Raw genomic sequence first — 26419 nt, forward strand, 5'->3', positions numbered from 1 at the left:
CTAAAAGTATACTAACTCAAAGGTTCCAATTACAAAATTGACATCTACTTCCTAGAGGCACATAATGACATGTAGGAACCTACTATGCAAGCGGAAAACTGTCATCGCAATTATCACATACAAGTTACCCTGGTAGTTAGCTAAACTCCATGGGTCCATATTGATTTCATGCGGCCACTAGTATCCTCTCATACTGGCGAGGCATACTACGAAATGCAAGGTCGCAACCATGCGTCTCACTACTCCCATCCTAGCCTGTACAAGCACTCAAGGCATGGGCGAGAACAAAACACTTATCTTTTTAGGTTCATTTTGTTAGTATTAGGTGTGAATGTTATCACTTATTAATCCAACTTACAATGAGTTACCCTGGCAGCCTCTTAGGGCCCCAGCCCCCATTGCAAGCCACTTCCCGTCACTACATGCAGATATCCTACCCTAATGCTCATGGACTCATAAATCTCAAAATCACAAAAGATAATCCATAAAATCATCAAATATGCATAAAAGCATCAAATCTCCATGAGCAAACATCCATAGAAAAACATGAACACAACAACTCTCTATTGGAAACTGAAGTATCACTGATAATCAAAGTATCCAATGGTTCTCAATAACCAAAATATATATCTCTATCATACTGATTGAAGACTCCATAAATGGTTGGGTCAAACATGTCACAACATGACATCATCAAGCATAAATCCACATCTCAGTCCCATCATGTCGACTAGAAAATAATCAAGGATAACTGATCGATAACTCAAAAATGATTAGCTCAAGTGTCTCATACACATACATCTCAGCTTCACACATGAAGACTGATGAACAAATACAAATAGTAAATAAAAACATTTCATAGAGCATACAATCACATTACCATGGTTGGGCTTATAAAGATTGAGACCAAATAAGATCAACATGCCAACACATCTCATAACCCCCGAGCCTCTAGTAACAACCTAGGACTGGTGAACACTAGTTAACCCAAAACCCAAAACAAGAAGCATATAGAATACACGATAAAAACACATGTTTTGGTTTTGCTAAGTTTTCAAATTTAGAATTTAGAAGTCTTAGTTTACGTATTCCCAAATTATATTAAGTGGAGAAATTTCACGTTTTTCCTAAGCCATGTATTTGTTTGATAGATAAAAGTTTCTCCTCGAAACTACTAGACTCCATTTGCTAATTGTACTAATAATATTTTGTCTATATAAACATTGTTTGAAAAAGATCCCTATCACCAAACCAATAAGACTCATTGTAGATTTTAACATGAATAATGTCTAAATTCTTAACATTATCATCTTCATTAAACAACTCTAAAATTGTTTAATATATATTAAATAGTATTCAATATACATTATAAAAATTCCACTATATTAAAATCTCTTTTCTTTTAATTTTCTCTCATTTAAAAAAATTTCATTTACTTAGATTGACTAATAATTAATTACACTTCTTCTACTATTAACTAATCTTAATTAAATTTGATTTAATTAGATTAGATAATAAACTATATAAAACTAATGCATATTAATAAGATTCTAATAAGGGAAGTTTGCAATAATATCTTTAATCCATTCCATGCTTTGGTATATTATTTTTTTTTTTGTGAAGTTTTAGCATAAAGAACTCTTGGTTATAGGAAATGGAGAAATATCTGTCCTTGAATAAAACAGTCTTAGTACGACGGCCATATCTCCCTAATGAACTGTTGGATCAAGCTGAAATTGAAATATGTTGGAGAGGGCCAAGTTGCACCAATTCTGACTAGAGCGATCGAATAAATTCGATCACAATAAAAAGTTATGAATGACTGAGTTCGGGTCTATCCAAGGGGCAGCGACAGGGCAGTTTGTGATGAATTAAAAATTTCCTCTTAAAATAATTGTTCTCTAAATTTAACCATAAAAGGGTTTATTCATACGCATCTAAAAATATAATTGATAGAAAGATTACATCTAATCATTCGAATTTTCACCATAAAAAAATTATTTTAATTCCAAATCTTGTCTTTCTAATTTAATATAAATTCGAACCCAAATTCAGTTCATATCTAATTATTTCTCCTTAATTGGATCTAGGGTGTTTCTATTGTTTTCTTCTCAACCAAATAGCATATCTAGATTCCAATTTCAAATTGCAGATTCAATCATAGAGAAGTTTTAGACACATATAACAGACATGATGAAGACAGGAATGCATGATGCAGAAATAGCATAAGTAAAATCACAAGAATCTACCCGAATTCTGATGCTAATTCGCTCTTCCTCAGAAAATCCGCAGAGCAAGCTCCCTTCTTCAGAGTTCTTGAGTCCTCCAATGCTCCAATTGCTCTCCACCCTCTCCCTAAGCTTCTATGAATGCCTGAATACAAAGAGCTCTCAAGAAACCTTTGGAATGCTTCTTGAAACCACTGAAAGGTGTCACCAATTAAGCATGGGTCTTTTCCAATTCTTTCTGATGAGTCAGAATTGTAGACACCTTGTGCTTAATTGATGCACTAACCCCCATGTTGTTGACACATGTTAATTCCCATGCAAGCTTATAACTCCAATAATTTCTATTTAAATTTTATAACTTTTATTTTAATCTTTTATAACTTTTATTATTATTATTTTATTTATTACTTTATTATTATTTTATAAATAATATTAATTTTAATTTCTAGTTTTCTTTTATTTAATTCCTTTTCCCCAATAATTCACATTACAATCAAAATATCAAAGATCATGATATCAAAGATCATGATATTTTATTAATCTTCTCAAATAAATAATTTATTAATTAAATCTATTTGTTAAGACTTAATTAATGAAAAATTTACCATAGACCTCCAAGATAAAATATGAAAACCCATCATAGAACAAATCATACAAAATAAATCTAAAGGGTTAAAAATCATGAAATATGTCATCCGACACATTCGGTGGGTATTCAACTTTGATACTTGTCCTAACTCACTAGGACAAATGGTTTTTAGGTTTGGGATTTGGACTTGAGAATTTATCTCCCTTCTCTTATCATTGAGATAGTATGATAGGGTATGCTCATCCTGGAAATTCAAGGAAGTCAATACCCGGTACCTGCAACCTGCAAAAAAATCATGCATGTACATACAATATATAATGCTAAGCTAAACAGACAATGACAAGAAGTGGTGCATCGTGTAGATTCTGACTAAGCAGGTGACTATGACTCCCTTCCTTAACCACATCAGAAATGCCATACAATAAGAAAATACGCACACCATACACATGCAATTATGGGGTAAGTAACCATAATAAAACACATGAGATAATAAACCATCTAACTAATCATCATTAATAACTTAAAACGATGTAATGATCATCATACATACATGAAATGTAAAGTCTAAATGATCTCATCATATATCAACTGAATCCTTATCATAATATCTGATAGTGTCAAAACAACACCACTAAACCATCAACATAAAACTAGTCTACATAGGATGATAACAATAAGTCTAGAAAAGATGTGAATGAGGGTAGGCACTACATCCACCCCCCCTTGAATTAGGCTTACTACTGGAAGCCTACAAACAAATAGGGATATAACTTCCTCAATCTAGCTGCATCCTCCCAAGTAGCTGAAGAATCATCAGTAGGGTCCCATTGGACCCTTACCTGCTCGATGGTTTGACCCCTGAGGGTCAACCCCCGTTGCTCCAGAATACAAACCGGCTCCAAAGCCAGCTGCCCGTCCTCTATCTGCAATGCATTCCAATCAAGAACATGCACAATATCAGTGATATACTACCTAAGCATTGAAACATGGAAAACATAATGAATGCGAGCTAGGCTGGGCGGTAGAGCAAGACGGTAAGCAACTGGTCCAATCCTCTCCAAAATCTTGAATGGTCCCACAAAGTGAGGTGCTAGCTTAGAACCCTTTCCGTACCGAATCAGACTCTTTCACAGTCACACTCTCAAGAAAACCTTATTACCAACAGCAAACTGCTTATCAATCCTATGAGCATCAACATACTTCTTCTGCCTATCCTGTACCATAGTCAAATGCTCACGGATACACACTACCTATTGCTCCATATCACGAAGCATCTCAGGACCCAATAGAATGTGATCCTCGAGGCTGTCCCAACTCAATGGTGTATGATAAGGACATCCATATAATGCCTAAAAAGGTGCCATGCCAATAGAACTATGATACCCATTGTTGTAAGCAAACTCCACTAGGTAGAGATAGTCCTCCCAATGTGTCTGCCTATCCATCACATACATCTGTAACATATCCTCCAAAACTTGGTTCACCCTCTCTGTCTGACCATCAGTGTCTGGATGATATGTCGAATTGAAGTTTAGCTGTGCTCCAAGCTCATGCTGCAATGATGTCCAAAATGCAAATGTGAATACAGGATCCCTATCAAAAATGATCTTTCTAGGAATACCATGTAATCTCACAATGTCACGCATGAAGATATTCACTATAGAAGCTGCTATGTAGGAAGACCTGATCAGTGAAAAATGTGCCACCTTAGTCAACCGATCAACGGTAACCATGATAGCATCATGACGTCGAACTGTCATAGGTAATCCTACTATAAAATCCACGGAGATGATATCCCATTTCCAAGAAGGAATGAGATTAGGCTGCAATAGTCCTACCGGGTGCTGGTGTTCTGCCTTGACTCTTTGACACTCAAGACACCTAGCCACAAAATCAGCAATATCTCGCTTCATCCCAGACCAAAAGAAAAAATGTCTCAAATCAGCATGCATCTTCTTGACACCTGGATGTGCTGAGTAAGGTGTACGATGGGCTTCTGCCAGAATCAAGGTGCGAAGCTCATCCAGTAATGGCCCATAAATCCTCCCCAAATGTCTCAAAAGACCATCTGATTCTCAAACGTAACCTACAAACTTACCTTCCAAGGGTCTCCCTGAATCTATCTCTCTGCACACTTCCTAATACCAAGAATCCGTAGGAAGTTTCTGAAGAATCTAACCCCTCAAATCCACACTAAGAGTCATCGATGTTACCACATGTCTCTTGCGACTCAAAGCATCTGCCACCAAATTCTCCTTACCCTGAATGTACTTAACCTCAAAATCATACTCGCATAAAAATTCCATCCATCGTCTCTGGCGAGCATTCAAATTAGGCTGAGTAAAAAATGTACTGAAGACTACGATGATCACTATGTAGCTCAAATCTGTGCCCCAACAAGAAATGTCTCCACCTTGTCAAAGCATGAACTACTGCTGCTAACTCAAGATCATGTGTAGGGTAATTTAACTCATGATCCTTGAGCTTGCGTGATTCATATGCAATCACCCATCCATTCTGAATCAACATTGCTCCAATTCCTTCAAGAGAAGCATCTGTACACACCATGAAATCACCTTCTGGATCAGGTACAACTAAAATTAGTGCACTAGTCAAAAGCTCCTTGAGCCTCTGAAATGCTTCCTCACAATTCTCTGTCCACACAAACTTCTTACCTTTCCTCTGAAGAGAAGTGATAGGATGTGCTATCCTAGAGAAGTTCTGGATAAATCTGTGATAATAACCAGCTAAACCCATGAAACTACAAATCTCTGACACACTAGACAGTGTAGGCCAATCTATTATCGCCTGAATCTTTGCAGGATCCACTAAAATACCATCACCTAAGATAACATGCCCTAAATACTGAATCTTCAATTTGAAGAATTCACACTTAGCGGCATTAGCATAAAGTTGATTGCCTCTCGAGCACTGCAATACCAACCGTAGGTGTTCCTCATGCTCCTTCTGAGTCTTAGAAAATATCAATATGTCATCAAGAAACACGAGAACAAACCTATCAAGATATGATCGAAAAACACTATTCATAAAACTCATGAACATTAATGGAGCATTAGTCAACCCAAAAGGTACCACTGTGAACTCATAATGTTCATAGCGCATTCGAAAAGCAATTTTATGAATATCTACTTCCTTAATACGAAGCTGGTGGTATCCTGACTTAAGGTCAATCTTGGAGAATACTGTAGCTCCCTTGATCTAATCAAATAAGTCATCAATCCTAGGCAAAGGATACCTATTCTTAATAGTCACCTTGTTCAACTATTTGTAGTCAATACAAAGGTGCAAAAAACCATCTTTCTTCTTCACAAAGAGCACTGGAGCTCCCCATGGTGATACACTAGGTCGAATGCTCCCTTTGGCCAGAAGTTCCTCTAGCTGAAGACGTAGCTCACCCAATTCCTAAGTAGTCATACGATAATGAGCTTTAGAGATAGACTCCACTCCAGGAATTAGATCAATGCTAAAATCAATGTCCCTCTTTGGAGGCATGCCTGGAATCTCACTTGGAAATACATCTGCGTACTCCTTTAAAATTGGGTGATCTAAAGTATTCCTCACAGGATCTTCCTCATCAAGATAATTTACCATAATAGCAAATATCTGACATCCCTTATGGAAACTTCGCTTCAATTGCATAGCAGAAATCATCTGCAGAGATATAGGCCTCGGTATCCCAACTCTCCTCACATCATTCCCTTGGTCATCTTGGCACAAAATAATCTTCTTCCTACAATCTATACTGGCTCTATGAGATCCAAGCGAGTCCATGCCTAGAATCACATCATAGGAACCAAGGGGTATGACTCGAAGATCCAATGCCATATCAAAGCTCCCTAAGCTAAGCCCACACTTATGAAATACACAATCTATGGAGGCCTTAATCCCTGAGGCTAGTTCCACTTGCCAACCATGATCTTGCTTCACTGCATCTAGCTTACACTTAGAAACTATAGATGGTGAAATAAATGAATTTGTAGCTCCTGAATCAAACAATACTGAAAGAGATATACCTCAAATAGCACCTGTGGTCTCAACCATTGTTCCCTGATGATCTGCCTAATGCTGGTCAACTGCTGCAAAAACTCTATGAGCTCTCCCTGCATCACCAACTATGGGTTCTGAAGCTTTAGGCCTAGTTCCTGAAAATTGAGGTGCTTGTTGTGGACATTGAGCTGCATAATGTCCAATCTGACCACATGAAAAACATTCTGTATTCCTGCCAGATCCTCTTCCCATAGGTGGTACATTAGATTGCTGGCGACTGTTCTTGCTTACAAAAGACTGGCTACTCTGAGCTAGCTAATTAGACTGATTCTATTTATTGCATTGAGCATTACGGTTGTTCTTAAAGTTATAACCTTTACCACCACCTTGAGCCTACGAATTTGATCCCTTCTGCTGCTGTGTCTGCTGAGACTGCTGCTGATACTATTTTCCCTTAGAAAAGAAAGGCTTCTTGTTACCACCTGAATTGAAGTTGCCTTTAGATCCTGATGCTGCTGGTGCTCCTACAAAACCACCTTGACCAAGGTTGACACTTTTCTCAACAAGGATTGCTCGATGTACCACATCTTTGAGAGTTTTTGGCTCAAATACCTTGACACCCCTAATTATACGGTTATTCAAACCCCTAATAAAGTGTTGTGTCAACTGAGCTAAATTTTCACTGAACCCTAAAAAAGGCATAAGCTCATAAAACTTATGCTCATACTCAATCACTGACAAAGTGTACTACCTAAGATTATGAAACTCATCTGCCCTTTGTAGTTTTCATTCCTCTGGTAGGAATCATTCACGAAAACTCTCTAAGAATAGTTCCCACGTGACACTGCTCATATCGATTCCCAGCTTCTTCTCCTCAATCATCCACCAAGTGGCCCCAAAATTCTCTAAATTAGTGATCGCAAATCTTGCCTTAACATTGCTATCAAAATCCTGCATGGCAAAAATCCTATCGAGGGAAATCAGCCATTGCTCGGCCACATAACCAGAACCTTTCCCATTGAAAGGCTTGACCTTGGATCTTGAAAGATCCTTCATTTGAGTGGACACAATGGACCTCTGACGATCCTTTCGAGGACTTCTAGATCTGGGTCTATGCTCTTGTTCTGTCTGATGCACTTTAGGCTATTCTTGAATAGGAAGTAGACGTTCTAAAATAGTCTACATCATCTGTCTCAAACCAACCTCTTCAGACTCAGCTTGGTCCTCTCTACGGCTCTCTTCATGTTTCCTATTAGAGTGCTCTTCCCTGCTCTCTACACGAGTCGATCCCTCATGGGAAAACTCATGGGCACTGACAGCTCTACCATGACCACGACCTCTTCCTCAGCCTCTACCACAGCCTCTAACAGAAGACCCAGTCCCAAACACCATCTTACAACAGAACAAAGTACTATTACAATCAAAAGACACATGTTTGCAATAGACTAAGTTCAATTTTATGTTTAGGTTTAAGTAAAATCTCTAGTTTTGAAAACTAAGTGTTGAAGTATGAAAAATATTCAAGTACCGGTTCAGGTTCTGTTTTAGTTCACCTAGTTTCAAGTTGAAGAGATACACTTAATATTTCACAGTTCTAGTTGTTCCAAAATACCCAGAGCTCCCAATGTAGAAACTTGGGCTCTGATATCAAATGTAATGCCCCGCCAAGGGATCCAAAGATTTAACCTAGAATTTCACTAAGTTTGGTAACATTTTTTTTTTTACATGAAAGTAAATACCATACATAACTTATTCACAATAACGGAAGCAATAGCAATGTCCATCTGAAAAGTAAACATTACATACATAATAGATTACATTATTTAAGATCTCTTAACGTTGAATTACATACATGAATCCATCTAGTACAACAACCACATGAAATAATAATGATAAGTCCAATGTTCATACATTACATTTCCAAATGCTCAATCATCCACTGTACATGTCACAGGGTATGAAGGCTTAAAAGAATATACATATGTGAAATAAGGTACATCATCCTATTCTAATCCATGATACATCAAAGACAATCACATGATACATTATCATAGAAGACATATGCATCCATCGTAAAGATCAAACAAAATAAACTAAGTGCACGGTTCCTCCCAACCGTTAATAGCATCATTAGACCATCGTGGGCCCTAGCCATCCCTCCATGCGTAACATCCCAAATCACCAAAGGGATCATCGGTATTAACATAGTAGGAATGTCACTCCTAACATATACAACATCATATGTAGAAAGTAATCTAACATGCAAATATAAGCATAAGATAACATCATCTAACATATGCTTATCATCAATGAAAGGATACATATCCACCATCACGAAGGACGCATCAACCACGATGTCTCGATGAATCTCAAATGATAAGAGTGGAAAATACACTACCACCCGACCGCGTGGTACCTAAGTGGTCCACTCCCACCATGCTGAGGAGATAATCTCAAGTCCCAAATAGGCTATCCATAACACATAGCACAAATCTCTATAGTCCAAGAATCCTAAAAGTATACTAACTCAAAGGTTCCAATCACGAAACTAACATCTACTTCCCAGAGGCACACAATGACATGTAGGAACCTACTATGTAAGCGGGAAAGTGTCATCGCAATTATCACGTACAAGTTACCCTGGCAGTTAGCTAAACTCCATGGGTCCATACTAATTTCATGCGGCCACTAGTATCCTCTCATACTGACGAGGCATACTACCGAATGCAAGGTCACAACCATGCGTCTCACTACTCCCATCTTAGCCTGTACAAGCACTCAAGGCATGGGCGAGAACAAAACACTTATCTTTTTAGGTTCATTTTGTTAGTATTAGGTGTGAATGTTTTCACTTATTAATCTAACTTACAATGAGTTACCCTTGTTGGATACAATTGATAATTGCATGATTGTCTTTGATGTTACACAAATGTCATATCAGTCATCAGACAGAGTCTACCGAGCTCAGAAGGTAAGTACAGCTGTTGACAGAGTTTACCGAGCTTGCAAGGTAAACAAAGGAAGTTCAGTGTTTACCGAGCTCACTCGATAATCAAAGGATTTGTTACTGAAAGATAGTGTTTACTGAACTCACTCGGTAAACAAAGGATATGAGATAGGTTGTCAGTATTTACCGAGTTGACTCGGTCATCGAAGAAAAGTAGCAGACAGTGTTAACCGAGCTCACTCGGTCATCAAAGGAAAGTCGGAGAAATCGGTGTTTACCGAGTTCACTCGGCGACTGAAGGATTTCACGAAATTCTCTGTATTAACCGAGCTCAGTCGGTTAACACAGGAATTATTTTCTGTGCAGTATTTACTGAGTTAAGTTGGTCAGCGAAGGATTTCTCGAAGGTTAAGTAATTAAAGTTAATTACTTTATGTAATGTATGAAGCCGACTTATAGCACAATTATTTATAATTGTAACTTGTATTTGAGCCAACTTGATAATCTGAAAGGTATATATGAAGGATCAAGTTGCGAATTCAAGTATGGAAGTATGAATGTGAAAAAGCTAGCAGATATGATTGAATATCTAATATGCGAATTATAAGGAAGGTCAGAGAAAATTTTTGAAGGATCAGAGATGCAGAGGTGCATTTGATCAGAGAGGATCTAGAGGAACAAAACAGAGATCTGTATCAGCAAAGATAAGTTGTATTTATTTCAGATCACTCATTGTTACTTTCTAACAATTGTAACAGTGTTTTCAAATCTCTTAACAGAGTGGGTTTAACAGCCTTTTGTAAAATCCTCTAACAAGGTGGCAATTCAGTTGAATTGATCTAAAGACCTCTAGCAAGGCCACTCCTAGCAGGGTGATTAAATCCTCTAACAAGGTCGCACCTAACAGTGTGTTTTGTAACCTTTAACAAGGTTGGCTCCTAACAGGGCTCACTTTAGAAGAGTGAAAAATAGTAACTAGTTACATTGGTGGTTTTTCCCATATTGGGTTTCCACGTTAAATCTGGTGTCTTTTGTCTCTTGTTTTTTGTGTTTTCAGTTTGATTATATGAGTATCAGCAATGAGTATTTCTTTTGACATCTTAAGGGACTTGTGGGAAAAGTTTTTGTAGTAACTGATTCACCCCTCCCCTCTCAGTTACTCCATTCTCATTTCCAACAATTGGTATCAGAGCTTATTGGTGCTTGCAGGAAAAGATTTCAAGGATCTAAGCCAAAGATCAAGATGTCTTACAAGAGAGAAATTCCAAGACTCAACAAAAATAACTTCTCTGCATGGCAAGGATTGATGAAACTTCATTTGGCTACTATTGGTGATACGGGACTGAAATATCTTGATGAAAAATACAAAGAACCTTCCGGCACATTATCTGTCAATGATATTGCTGAAAAGAAGACTCATAACAATATGATGATAGACATTACATCTGCACTAAGCTATGAAGAATTTGATGATATCAAGGATTGCCAAACCGCTTTTGACATGTGGAACAAGTTGAAAGAAATCTATGGAGGAGATGACAATGTGAAAAGAGCAAAAGCAGAAAGTCTAAGAGGATAATTTGACCAAATGAGAATGAGAGAGGATGAAAACATTGCAAAATATGTTGATAGAATCAAAGCATGTGTTTGTGCAATCAGGGCATCTGGAGGTGATATCAAAGAAGAGACGGTTATAAGCAAAATTCTTAGAACCTTGCTTCCCATCTATGCAATCAGAGTTTCTGCAATTCAAGAAAGAAGGTGTGAAGCAAATCATAATATCAATTTGGAGGCTATAGTTGGAAGACTAACCGCATTTGAACTAGACAATTTTGACAACTATGTTCCAGCTTCCAAAAACACTGAATCAGCATTTGAGGCCAAACTTTCACTCAAAGATAAAGGCAAAAAGAAATCAGAGTCAGAAAGTGATGATGAATCAGACCAAAGTTCAGACAGTGATCTTGAAGTAATTGAAGCTCTACTGGCAAAGAAATACTCCAGAGGCAGAGGAAAATATAAAGGTAAAGTTCCTCTAATCTGTTTTTCATGTGAAGAAATTGGTCATATTGTAGCTAGGTGCCCAAACAAGCAGAACAATGATGAAAAGAAGGGTCATAAATGGAATAGAAAGAAAGATTACAAATCATTCAAGAACAAAGGTAAGAAATCATGTTTCATGGCTGAAAATTCTAAGGATTCTGATAATAGTGAAGATGAAATTGTTTATATTGCTGTGAAAGATGATTCTGATAGTGATGAGGAAGATAAAATGGCTCTTATCTCTCATATAAGTATGAATGATACATGGATTATAGACAGTGGTTGCTCTCATCATATGACTGGTGATAAAACTAAGTTTGATCAGTTTGAAGATTATGATGGTGGCAGTGTAAGGTTTGGTAATAATGAACCTCATTTCATAAAAGGAAGAGGAAGAATCTCTCTAACCAAAGAACTTATATGCAACAATGCCTATTGGGTTGAAGGTCTTAAACATAACTTGCTAAGTGTGGCACAGTTACTCAATACTGGATTTAAGGTGGAATTCATGCATGGAAAGGCAAGACTGTTGAATGAGCAAGGAAAGCTGATAGAATCTGGCACACAAACTAAAGGTAACTTGTTCTACCTAGAACTTGGTGAATGCTCATGTTTTATTGCTCAAATTGAAGAAAGTTGGTTATGGCATAAGAGGTTGTGTCATGTCAATTTTGATAATCTGGTGAAGATAAGCAAATTCAAAAAGGTAAGAGGCATTCCTAATATAAAGAAACCTGAGGTCGGTTTATGCAAGAATTGTCAGATTGGAAAAATGGGAAAGACTAGTTTTAAAAGTAAAAGCTATCAGTCTGAAGATATATTAGAAATTGTGCATACTGATTTATGTGGACCCATTGGAATTGAAAGTTATACTGGAGAAAAGTTCTTCATTCTTTTTGTTGATGATTACTCAAGAATGATGACTGTTATGTATCTAAGGAATAAATCAGAAGCTTTTGAGAAATTCAAATGGTACTTGGCAAGAGTAGAAAAAGAAATAGGGAAAAGATTGAAATGCTTAAGGTCAGACAGAGGTGGTGAATTCATTTCACATGAGTTCAATAACTTCTGCATTGAAAGAGGAATTAAAATACAAGTTTCAGCACCAGGAACTCCAGAACAAAATGGGATAGCTGAAAGAAGAAATAGATCCATTATGGATTGTGCAAGGACCCTAATGATTGAAAAGAACATTGCTATCAAATACTGGAAGGAAGCTATCAGCACTGCAGTTCATAGCTTGAACCGAGTACAACTGAAAAAGGACTCATTCAAAACTCCCTATGAATTATGGTATGGCTACAAACCCAATGTAAGTTATCTGAAAGTATTTGGAAGAAAATGTTATATTCTGAAAGAATCTAGAAAAGGTAAATTTGATGTAAAAGGAGATGAAGGAATATTTCTAGGTTACTGTTGTAAAAGCAAAGCATATAGATGTTTAAATCTATCTACTCACAAGGTCATAGAAAGTGCACATGTGAAAGTTGATGAGTTTGCAGAGAAATCAGAAGAAGAAAGCAAGAAGGTTCCTGAAGACTACAGAAGATTTATTTACATTGAACCTGATACTATACCAAGTACTCCAGTTAATCAGGAATCCTCAACTCCCGAGTCATCAATGACCGAGTTGCAGGAAGTTCAAACCGAGACACGGGAAGTTTTTACCGAGCTAAAAGAATCCAAGTCACTTTCAGACTCTACCAAGCAAGTATCTACCGAGTCTGAATCTACCGAGCCAGAACAGCAAGAATCTGAAGTACAAAGGGACAACAATGAAACTCATTCAAGAAGTAAAGAACCTGTGTTAGCTAAATATGTCAGAAGGCATCATGCTCCAAATCAGATCATTGGAGACAAATCTGAAGGAACTCTGACAAGAAGTAAGTTAAAAGGCACTTGTTTACTTGCTGATTTTAAATCCAGAAATATCAAAGATGCATTGGCAAATGATAGTTGGATTGAGGCTATGAATGAAGAAATAGAACAGATAGAGAAAAACAAAACATGGACTCTTGTATCTAGACCCAAAGATAAGAATGTGATTGGAACAAAATGGGTATTCAGAAATAAACTAAATGAAGATGGCAAGGTATCAAGAAACAAAGCTAGACTAGTATGCAAAGGATATGCTCAAGAAGAAGGTATAGACTATGGAGAAACCTTTGCTCCTGTTGCAAGATTGGAAGGTGTAAGAACCTTACTTGCATATGCTGCTCACAAAGGATTCAAAGTTTATCAAATGGATGTCAAGTCAGCATTTCTCAATGGAATACTGGATGAAGAAGTTTACATTGAACAACCTGAAGGTTTTGTTGATCCAGATAAGAAGAACATGGTCTGCAAATTACACAAGGCGCTGTATGGTCTAAAACAAGCTCCTAGAGCATGGTATGAAAGATTGCATAACTATCTTATTCAGATTGGTTTTCAAAGGACTAATGATAACAGTAGCTTGTATATAAAAGAAGGTTTAGATAATAAGATTGTTTTGGCAGAAATATTTGTAGATGACACTGTTTTCACAGGCAATGATGATCTATGCAAAGAATTTTCAGAACAAATGAACAAGGAGTTTGAGATGTCTATGTTTGGTGAGATTAAATTCTTTGTAGGTCTTCAAATCCAACAAAGTAAGAATGGCATCTTCATCACACAGTCAAAATACATCAAGGAGATATTAAAAAAATTTGTATGGAGGATTGTAAACCAGTTGGAACCCCTATGTGTACTGGATTGAAACTTACCAAGGAAGATGAATCCAAAGAAGTGGATCAAACACTGTATAGATCTATGATTGGAAAGTTGTAGTATGTAGTACATACTAGGCTAGATATTGCCCTTGCAGTCGGTATTGTAGCAAGATTTTCAGCAAAACCAAGAGAAACTCATATAATGGCAATCAAAAGAATAATGAGATATTTGAAAGGAACTGAAGATTATGGGCTATGGTATAAATTTGGAGGTAATTTGGATTTGAAAGTATTTACTGATGCTGATTGGGCAGGAAACCTTGATGACAGGAAAAGCACAAGTGGAGGAGCATTCTTTCTTGGAAAGAGATTGGTTTCTTGGACAAGCAAAAAGCAGAATTGTACATCCCAATCTACAGCAGAGGCAGAGTATGTTGCTGCAGCAGTAAATTGTTCAAATATTGTTTGGTTTAAGCATTTATTGCAAGGAATGAGGATGGAAATCAAAGAACCAGTTGTTATGTTCTGTGACAATACTAGTGCAATCAATATATCAAAGAATCCAGTGATGCATTCTAAGACCAAGCATATTGCAATCAAATATCATTTTGTCAGAGAATTGGTACAAGACAAGGAGATCAGATTGGAATATGTCAATTCAAAGGAACAAATTGCTGACATATTCACAAAGCCACTACCTAAGGATGCATTCTTGTATCTCAGAGGTAAGTTAGGGGTTACACCCCTATCCAAAATTCACTAAAAACAAGTTTTAGTGATGCATCAACGCATACCAAAATGAAAATCTATCTGTTGATGCAGTCAAATCTGGAAGCTTTTCATATGAATCAGTACTAAAGGTACATTACAATTCATTTAAGTTCTATTGTCTTTGGCATTTGTTGTCAAAGAGGGAGAGATTTACTTTACTGTCATATCTTTCTGAAATTTGTGTGAAAAAGAAAGTTCTTATGTAATTCCTTCACAGAGGGAGATTACTGAAAGAGGGAGAATCTATCATCTTAGAGGGAGAATTGTTTTGATGACACATTGTGCTGATAAGGACTTGTTTTCAAATTTCATTCTGCTATGACATGTTGTGTTGCCATCAATGCCAAAGAGGGAGATTGTTGGATACAATTGATAATTGCATGATTGTCTTTGATGTTACACAAATTTCATATCAGTCATCAGACAGAGTCTACCGAGCTCTGAAGGTAAGTACAGCTGTTGACAGAGTTTACCGAGCTTGCAAGGTAAACAAAGGAAGTTCAGTGTTTACCGAGCTCACTCGGTAATCAAAGGATTTGTTACCGAAAGACAGTGTTTACCGAACTCACTCGGTAAACAAAGGATATGAGATAGGTTGTCAGTATTTACCGAGTTGACTCGGTCATCGAAGAAAAGTAGCAGACAGTGTTAACCGAGCTCACTCGGTCATCAAAGGAAAGTCGGAGAAATCGGTGTTTACCGAGTTCACTCGGTGACTGAAGGATTTCACGAAATTCTCTGTATTAACCGAGCTCAGTCGGTTAACACAGGAATTATTTTCTGTGCAGTATTTACCGAGTTAAGTCGGTTAGCGAAGGATTTCTCGAAGGTTAAGTAATTAAAGTTAATTACTTTATGTAATGTATGAAGCCGACTTATAGCACAATTATTTATAATTGTAACTTGTATTTGAGCCGACTTGATAATCTGAAAGGTATATATGAAGGATCAAGTTGCGAATTCAAGTATGGAAGTATGAATGTGAAAAAGCTAGTAGATATGATTGAATATCTAATATGCGAATTATAAGAAAGGTTAGAGAAATTTTTTGAAGGATCAGAGATGCAGAGTTGCATTTGATCAGAGAGGATCTAGAGGAACAGAACAGAGATCTGTATCAGCAAAGATAAGTTGTATTTATTTCAGATCACTCATTGTTACTTTCTAACAATTGTAACAGTGTTTTCAAATCTCTTAACAGAGTGGGTTTAACAGCCTTTTGTAAAATCCTCTAACAAGGTGGCAATTCAGTTGAATTGATCTAAAGACCTCTAGCAAGGCCACTCCTAGCAGGGTGATTAAATCCTCTAACAAGGTCGCACCTAACAGTGTGTTTTGTAACCTTTAACAAGGTTGGCTCCTAACAGGGCTCACTTTAGAAGAGTGAAAAACAGTAACTAGTTACATTGGTGGTTTTTCCCATATTGGGTTTCCACATTAAATCTGGTGTCTCTTGTCTCTTGTTTCTTGTGTTTTCAGTTTGATTATATGAGTATTAGCAATGATTATTTCCTTTGACATCTTAAGGGACTTGTGGGAAAAGTTTTTGTAGTAACTGATTCACCCCTCCCCTCTCAGTTACTCCATTCTCATTTCCAACAACCCTGGCAGCCTCTTAGGGCCCCAGCCCCCATTGCAAGCCACTTCCTATCACTACATGCAAATATCCTACCCTAATTCTCATGGACTCATGAATCTCAAAATCACAAAAGATAATCTATAAAATCATCAAATATGCATAAAAGAATCAAATCTCCATGAGCAAACATCCATAGAAAAACATGAACACAACAGCTCTCTATTGGCAACTGAAGTATCACTTTTAATCAAAGTATCCAATGGTTCTCAATAACCAAAATATACATCTCAATCATACTGATCGAAGACTCCATAAATGGTTGGGTCAAACATGTCACAACATGACATCATCAAGAATAAATCCACATCTTAGTCCCATCATGGTGACTAGAAAATAATCAAGGATAACTGATCGATAACTCAAAAATGATTAGCTCAAGTGTCTCATACACATACATCTCAGCTTCACACATGAAGACTGATGAACAAATACAAACAGTAAATACAAACATTTCATAGAGCATAAAATCACATTACCATGGTTGGGCTTATAAAGATCAAGACCAAATAAGATCAACACGCCAACACATCTCATAACCCCCGAGCCTCTGGTAACAACCTAGGACTGGTCAACACTAGTTAACCCAAAACCCAAAACAAGAAGCATATAGAATACACGATGTAAACACATGTTTTGGTTTTGCTAAGTTTTCAAATTTAGAATTTAGAAGTCTCAGTTTACGTATTCCCAAATTATATTAAGTGGAGAAATTTCACGTTTTTCCTAAGCCATGTATTTGTTTGATAGATAAAAGTTTCTCCTCAAAACTACTAGACTCCATTTGCTAATTGTACTAATAATATTTTGTCTATATAAACGTTGTTTGAAAAAGATCTCTATCACCAAACCAATAAGACTCATTGTAGATTTTAACATGAATAATCTCCAAATTCTTAACATTATCATCTTCATTAAACAACTCTAAAATTGTTTAATATATATTAAATAGTATTCAATATACATTATAAAAATTCCACTATATTAAAATCTCTTTTCTTTTAATTTTCTCTCATTTAAAAAAAATCCATTTACTTAGATTGACTAATAATTAATTACACTTCTTCTACTATTAACTAATCTTAATTAAATTTGATTTAATTAGATTAGATAATAAACCATATAAAACTAATGCATATTAATAAGATTCTAATAAGGGAAGTTTGCAATAATATCTTTAATCCATTCCATGCTTTGGTATATTATTTTTTTTTTTGTGAAGTTTTAGCATAAAGAACTCTTGGTTATAGGAAATGGAGAAATATCTGTCCTTGAATAAAACAGTCTTAGTACGACGGCCATATCTCCCTAATGAACTGTTGGATCAAGCTGAAATTGAAATATGTTGGAGAGGGCCAAGTTGCACCAATTCTGACTAGAGCGATCGAATAAATTCGATCACAATAAAAAGTTATGAATGACTGAGTTCGGGTCTATCCAAGGGGCAGCGACAGGGCAGTTTGTGATGAATTAAAAATTTCCTCTTAAAATAATTGTTCTCTAAATTTAACCATAAAAGGGTTTATTCATACGCATCTAAAAATATAATTGATAGAAAGATTACATCTAATCATTCGAATTTTCACCATAAAAATTTTATTTTAATTCCAAATCTTGTCTTTCTAATTTAATATAAATTCGAACCCAAATTCAGTTCATATCTAATTATTTCTCCTTAATTGGATCTAGGGTGTTTCTATTGTTTTCTTCTCAACCAAATAGCATATCTAGATTCCAATTTCAAATTGCAGATTCTATCATAGAGAAGTTTCAGAAATATGTAACAGACACGACGAAGACAGGAATGCATGATGCGGAAATAGCATAAGTAAAATCACAAGAATCTACTCAGATTCTGATGCTAATTCGCTCTTCCTCAGAAAACCCACAGAACAAGCTCCCTTCTTCAGAGTTCTTGAGTCCTCCAATGCTCTAATTGCTCTCCACCCTCTCCCTAAGCTTCTATGAATGTCTGAATACAAAGAGCTCTCAAGAAACCTTTGGAATGCTTCTTGAAACCACTAAAAGGTGTCACCAACTAAGCATGGGTCTTTTCCAATTCTTTTTGATGAGTCATAGAATTGTAGACACCTTGTGCTTAATTGATGCACTAACCCCCGTGTTGTTGACACATGTTAATTCCCATGCAAGCTTATAACTCCAATAATTTCTATTTAAATTTTATAACTTTTATTTTAATCTTTTATAACTTTTATTATTATTATTTTATTTATTACTTTATTATTATTTTATAATTATTATTAATTTTAATTTCTAGTTTTCTTTTATTTAATTCCTTTTCCCCAATAATTCACATTACAATCAAAATATCAAAGATCATGATATTTTATTAATCTTCTCAAATAAATAATTTATTAATTAAATCTATTTGTTAAGACTTAATTAATGGAAAATTCACCATAGACCTCCAAGGTAAAATATGAAAACCCATCATACAACAAATCATACAAAATAAATCTAAAGGGTTAAAAATCATGAAATATGTCATCCGACACATTCGGTGGGTATTCAACTTTGATACTTGTCCTAACTCACTAAGACAAATGATTTTTAGGTTTGGGATTTGGACTTGAGAATTTATCTCCCTTCTCTTATCATTGAGATAGTATGATAGGGTACGCTCATCTTGGCAATTCAGGGAAGTCGATACCCGATACCAGCAACCTGCAAAAAAACCATGCATGTACATACAATATATAATGCTAAGCTAAATAGACAATGGCAGCAAGTCGTGCATCATGTAGATCTTGACTAAGCAGGTGACTACGACTCCCTTCCTTAACCACATCAGAAATGCCATACAATAAGAAAACACGCACACCATACACATGCAAGTATGGGGTAAGTAACCATAATAAAACACATGAGATAATAAACCATCTAACTAATCATCATTAATAACTAAAAATGATGTAATAATCATCATACATACATGAAATGTAAAGTCTAAATAATTTCATCATATATCAACTGAATCCTTATCATAATATCTGATAGTGTCAAAACAACACCACTAAACCATCAACATAAAACTAGTCTACATAGTCTGATAACAATAAGTCTAGAAAGATTTGAACGAGGGTAGGCACTACACGCCAACATTGTGGAAGCTCAAATTTTTACAAATAAACTTACTTGCAAGTGTAGAAGTCAAGGACCAATGACATGTTTTGCATTTTGTCAAGAACCTTTTTAATGACTAAGCACGTTTTCCTTCTTTTTAACCTTGCGCCCATAAAGTAAAGTATGGAGGTAAAAATGCCAACATAGTGGGACCAATTTTTGAAACTTGTCTAGGAATATGAGAAGCATGTGGGGTGACATATAGATGTGATTTAGTCTTATTAAGGTATTGGGAAAGTGCTGGTATAGTTTAGATTTATTATAAGTAAAGAGTAATGTCTTGTGTTGATTAGTGCTTTGAGATAGGTAAATGTAGGGTGTTAGGGTGGGATCACACACACACACACACACACACACACACAGATATATAATGCAAAGCAAAGGCATATATACTTATCAATTGTTAGTTACCACATAAATTTAAATAAAATAAAATAAATAAATAAATGTGTGTGTGTGTGTGTGTGTGTGTGATTTTAAATAAATGATGGTATGTTGCTAATATATAAACATGTTATGGCTAATAGAACATGGGTTAAATTTGTGGATGGAATGGGTAAAGGTTATGAGATATATGAAAGCTTAGTTTAATACTCTAGTAAGGTTACTAGATGCCATATTAATTATTGCTTAAAACGAGTTAAGTAATTAAAATAAAATAAATAATAATAATGAATTATGTTTGAATGAGTTCATAAATGTGTATTCATATTACGTAGTGCATAGGACACGCAAAATCAGAATTGTACAACTTAAGGAGCTACATTAACAAGAATATGAAACTTAGATTTTGAATAATCATTTTATTAATGATAAATACCAAAGAAATAGTAATAATTAAATAAATAATTGAAAATAGATAAATTAAAACATATATATATGTATATGTATATATATATATGTATATGTATATGTATATATATATATATATATATATATGTATATGTATATATATATGTATATATATATGTATATGTATATATATATATATATATATGTATATGTATATGTCTATGTATATGTATATATATATATATATATGCATATATGTATATATGTACATATATATATATATACATGTATACATATATACATATATATATGTACATGTATACATATATACATATATATATGTACATATATATATGTATATATGTATACATGTACATATATATATGTATATATGTATACATGTATATATATATATATATATGTACATATATACATATATGCATATATGTATATATATATACATATATATATATATATGTACATATATACATATATATATATATGTACATATATATATATATGTATATATGTACATATATATATATATATATATATGTATATATGTACATATATATATATATATGTATATACATATATATATATATATACATATATATATATATGTACATATATACATATATATATATATATATATATATATATATATATATAAGGGCCATCTAAGGGGATAAGGATGGAATGAAGGTGCAATTTAGGAAATGTAAGATTAACCAGGGGATCTCTTCTAGGTGGGAAATTAGTCTATGGATGTATTGTGTAGAAGGAATTCAAATATAAATGTTAGCGATCCAGTTAGCAAGTATGAAAAGTTTAGAAAAAATAAGTATTTGAAATTCAAAGTTTTTAAGAACTAAGGATTCATATAAATTATATCTTTAATAATATGAAGTAAGAGTGGTGGACTAGTAAGGGTTGACAAGGATACAATAAGAAGTTGATAGATGAATATCGTGAAGTAATCTTAGGAATTAGCAATAGATTGTAGAACAAAACTAATTGAAAGGTATTTATTATTAATAATCCTAGGAGTGGAGATAGTTAGGATAAGGTAGATTATGATATGTGTATAAGTTTATACTTTAGTGGACCCTAGTCATTACTACCCAAAAATCTTACTAAAGCTCCTCATAATGATATGGGAATATAAGAAGATTGCTATATATGAACTTATCCTCTTTTGAAATAAATTTGAAGGTACCATACGAGACTTACCCCATTGTCATGATCATATTTAATGTAGGAATTGGATTATTCAGTGATGTATTGACAAGTTCCTTGGCATATATATATATATATATATATATATATATATATATATATATATATATAATGATTGTGAATCTCGAAAAGTGATCAATCAATGGCCGGTGAGACTTCAAAAACTTGATATTTGCACTCTTAGTTGTAATAGTCAGACTTATAAGGAATCCTTCACCTAATGCTAGTATGAACTCCTTAACTAATTATCATTGTTATTGGAAAGTCTTTGATGTATAATTTAAATGTTGAAAAAAAAAAGGTTGTGTTTTTCCCCTATAAGTTTGGGCATAACAAATTGATAAAACTTCTGTACAATTATGTGAACAATGAATTCAATTAGTGGATCCTCAATGTTGTCTATTGACATTGAATGATCATTCCACTTTGCCTTGGTTAAGTTTTCAATTTCATTTTGTGCCCCACTCATTATTTTAGGTTGATCTTGTCATGTCTCAACCTAGAACCTTTTCTTTTCTTGCTTATGTGGCCATGTTGACTTGGTCAAATGGATTAAATTTAATCAAATAAAATTCTAAGTTAATATTTTATATTTCCAAAAAAGAAAAATGATTTATTTTTCTATGAATGTGCATGAGATATTACATTTCGATGATGATGATGATGTCATTGATGTATTTTTACATGTCATGTTTATATCAATGATTTAGTTAATGATTACTACCTAATGATGATGTAATTAAGTTGTAATACATTGATTTTGACTAATACTGACTCTTGTTATGGTTGCGAGTGTTTGAGTGGAATCAGGGATTGTTATGATGGAAGTGCTTTCGAGGTAGAGAAGGCTAGCCTCATGAAAGGGGATGTGTCGAGTGACCATGTGACCACACACACACGTCAGTTAGGATTCATATGTTTGATTATTTTATGTTGTGTTATTAATGTTAACCTTGAAAAATTGGAATTAATTTAGAGGTAACATTTGATTTATAATTATATATTTAAAAAAAAATTGCAAATAGAATGTGATTATACTAACTCGCTGACGGAAGAGTTTTGTTTTTATGTTGATTTTGTATATATATGAAAAGCCCTATTTATGGATATTGGTAAATAGGACCTTAGATGAGCATTCTTTTATTATTCTTAACAACCATATACATATATGCTTATGGAACAAATTCTTTAAAAAATGTTTTCTTTTAAAAGAACTTTTGCAAAAACAAAACAAAGTATATGAAAATTTAGTGGAAGCCACTAAGAGGGGAAATTAGGTCAGTTACGAGTACTACTTTGGGAGTTGTTTTAAAATAGGAGGTATTGGAAAAAAAATAGGGGGTGGAACACAAGAAAGAGGGCAAAAGGAGTGAGGAAAAATGATAGGAGGCAAGCAGCAAATTAACCAGGTTCTCTCTTTCACTAACATGTGGTGTTTGTCTTTTGTTAAAAGCTTTGTTTGCTGGAAATGTTGGGTTTCACCTTGCTATGTGATAAGAAAATCTGGGTTTTCCTTTCATGTAATCATTTTTGTTAAAATCTATGAATGTTAAATGATTGAATCATGACTCTAGGTGTTTCAAGATTGAGGCATTATGCAACCACATGTCCATAGTCAATTGTTAAATAGATATTTTATGTTTTTCTGTAGAAGGTAGGGTTTTATGTGCTAAACTTGCGAAAAAAGGCTAAACCAATAACCTATACCTGTTCCTTATGCTGGCATGTTTAATTGCCATTTATGTATGATCTTTGTTATGGTCTATGTGCAAGATCTTTAATTTTGTTCCTTCAGTTTTTTGGGTATTATACAGTCAAATCTTCATTTTTTCTAAAGCATTTGAATGAGCAATTTTATTATTATTTTGATTTCTCCTCTCAAATATTTAGTATTTGTCTAGTGTGTTGTATCTTAAGATTATTATAAGATATTTGGTTTTGTTCAAATCAATGGAAATTATAGATGAACTGCTAAATTGAATAATCATTTGTTTAGCATTTTTTCTATGTTATTACATGTTTTAGGCTATTTAGTGATTGAATATAATAATAAATTAACACTGAAATACCATATATCCATTTCTTAGTGATAGCAAAGTTTGATAGAAGAGCTGCCAAAAGACAAGTTCAAGCTGGTCTACATCCTCAAGGTTTTTTACTTTATTCAGGTATCTTCAATTTTGTTTTTGTGGGAGTTCCTTGTGGGGGCCTCTCATAGGGTTAGAATCTAATGAGTGGAGCTACATCCATACATGTTTTGGCCCTCTATTTGATCATCATATCACAAAATATATCTCATCGAATTTAGGCGTTTTAGGGATGGAAAATTTAGATGTTCTTAGTGTTTTGGACTACTCTATTTAAAATGTAATACAAAATATTTTAAAATTTTCCCTTAAAATATCTGGTTCAGCTATTCTATTTTGCTGCTAAGTATTTTTCATCCTTAAATTTTTAGATACATTCCATCGTTTAGAATCCTTCTCTCTTGGATGTTTTCTTCGACCTTGTGTTATAAAGTGTTATAGGCTATCGAAAGTTCTAAAACCTTCTCAGTACTCTATTCTAAAAATGGAAAAGATTAAACTTAGAGTTGCTGATGACTTGTTCTTTCGAAAATGGTTGGAATTCCTTAGTTGTGTGTCTGAGAGCAAAAATTAGATAATTGTTGAGCTTTAAATTGCTGGCTTAAAACATGTGACAAGAACATGGTATTACTAAGATAGATTTTCTTTAAAAGTAAAGACTATGACATTGACTGAAATTCTAAATCAACTTCAACTGATAGCTTAAATCTTGTTTGTTTCATATAGTAGACTCACTACAGCCTCTTTATTAGTGATGATAGTTAAAACTGTTACAACATTTTACTCACCAACAGTCTATGATTGATTTTACATTTATGAATGATCGTATGCATATTCATATATGAAACAAATTTTTGAATGTCTCATTGTTGATAGTATTTTGAATGTATATCCCCTCATGGTTAGGTGTAATGTAGCAATTATGGGACAAATGGATGGATATCTTCATGTTTAGTTTCTCTATCTGCCAGTTCTATAGAATGGATACATGTTGTTTTTGTTTCTTCTACAGGTAATTCTAGATTTTAAAAGAGCTTGGCCAAGCCATTTTGTTTTCCAGATATTGCATATGTGAACACGGTTATGCTTATTTGGTTTTACCACATATGTGTAGATGTGTAGTTTATTTTTATTTCCTGGCTACATTTCATGTTTAGACTACAAGGCACATGGTTGCAATGTAGAAATGATTCATAGTTACACCAAATCCATCCTATTTCAGGAAGCTAGGCTTCTTGTGCTAAGGTCAGGGAATTCTTCATTACAAGAAGAATCTCGGGGGAGTACTTCACTTCGTGGTTGGTGAGGTTAAAGCACCTACATCACACTTCCATCTCAAGAAGTAGGTGGGAGAGGTCCTACAACTTTGGAGACTAGATACATAGAAGAACATAATAGTAAATGTCATCTTAGACTAAATGTTTGTTCATCATTGAGATTTATGTATCATTACTCAAATCATAGTTATAATTCTTGACTCAAATATCTTATTGGTCTCAACTGAATACTCAGAAATCATTATTCTACTCAGCAGTTACTAGATAAATCAGTCGTAGTGATGACTTTGTAACCTTTCATAGTAAATGACTTGGGAATTACTAATTGTTTGGTCACTAATCCAAAATGAAGGCTTAGAGATCATCAATCGCCCCCTTTGATATTAGTGGAATTTTTTTTTGTTATGAAATAATTTCTTTAAAATGTATTCTCTTTGGAAGACCAAAAATTATGGACATCTTCTTCTCTAGTGCTAACTCTAACTCTAACTCCCCCTTGATACTTCTTCCTTTCTTCTTTTGTATTTCACTTATCCCCCTTTTTTTCATCACTAATGGCATCTAGGAATGGGGTGAGTTAGAATTTCTCAAAAAAATTCTAATGATTTTCCAAAATAATGGCATAGCGTTGGTTCCATCAATCTTGTAGCTTATCTGATATTTGGAATTGAATCTGCACCTCAAAATCACCTTGGCAACAGAAATAAACTTATAAATTATATCTATTTATGGCAATAATTGAAGTTGAATTAATGCCAACTTAGTCTATATTTCTACATATTTAGCTAAGATTTTAGCTAACCTTTTTGAATAAATATGGGTTCATCGAATGAAGATGAGCCTGAACTTGTGTTCTTTCTCAATAAGTGAACATTAGTCTTCATACTTTCATGTAGTAGTTGTAGTGATCTTCATGTATCTACTATAAAGAAATCTATTTCACACAATTTGAGATATAAAGAATT

Source organism: Cupressus sempervirens, chromosome 10, assembly GCF_028749045.1.
Source record: "Cupressus sempervirens isolate cs-2001-9-10 chromosome 10, ASM2874904v1, whole genome shotgun sequence".
NCBI classification, from domain to species: domain Eukaryota; kingdom Viridiplantae; phylum Streptophyta; class Pinopsida; order Cupressales; family Cupressaceae; genus Cupressus; species Cupressus sempervirens.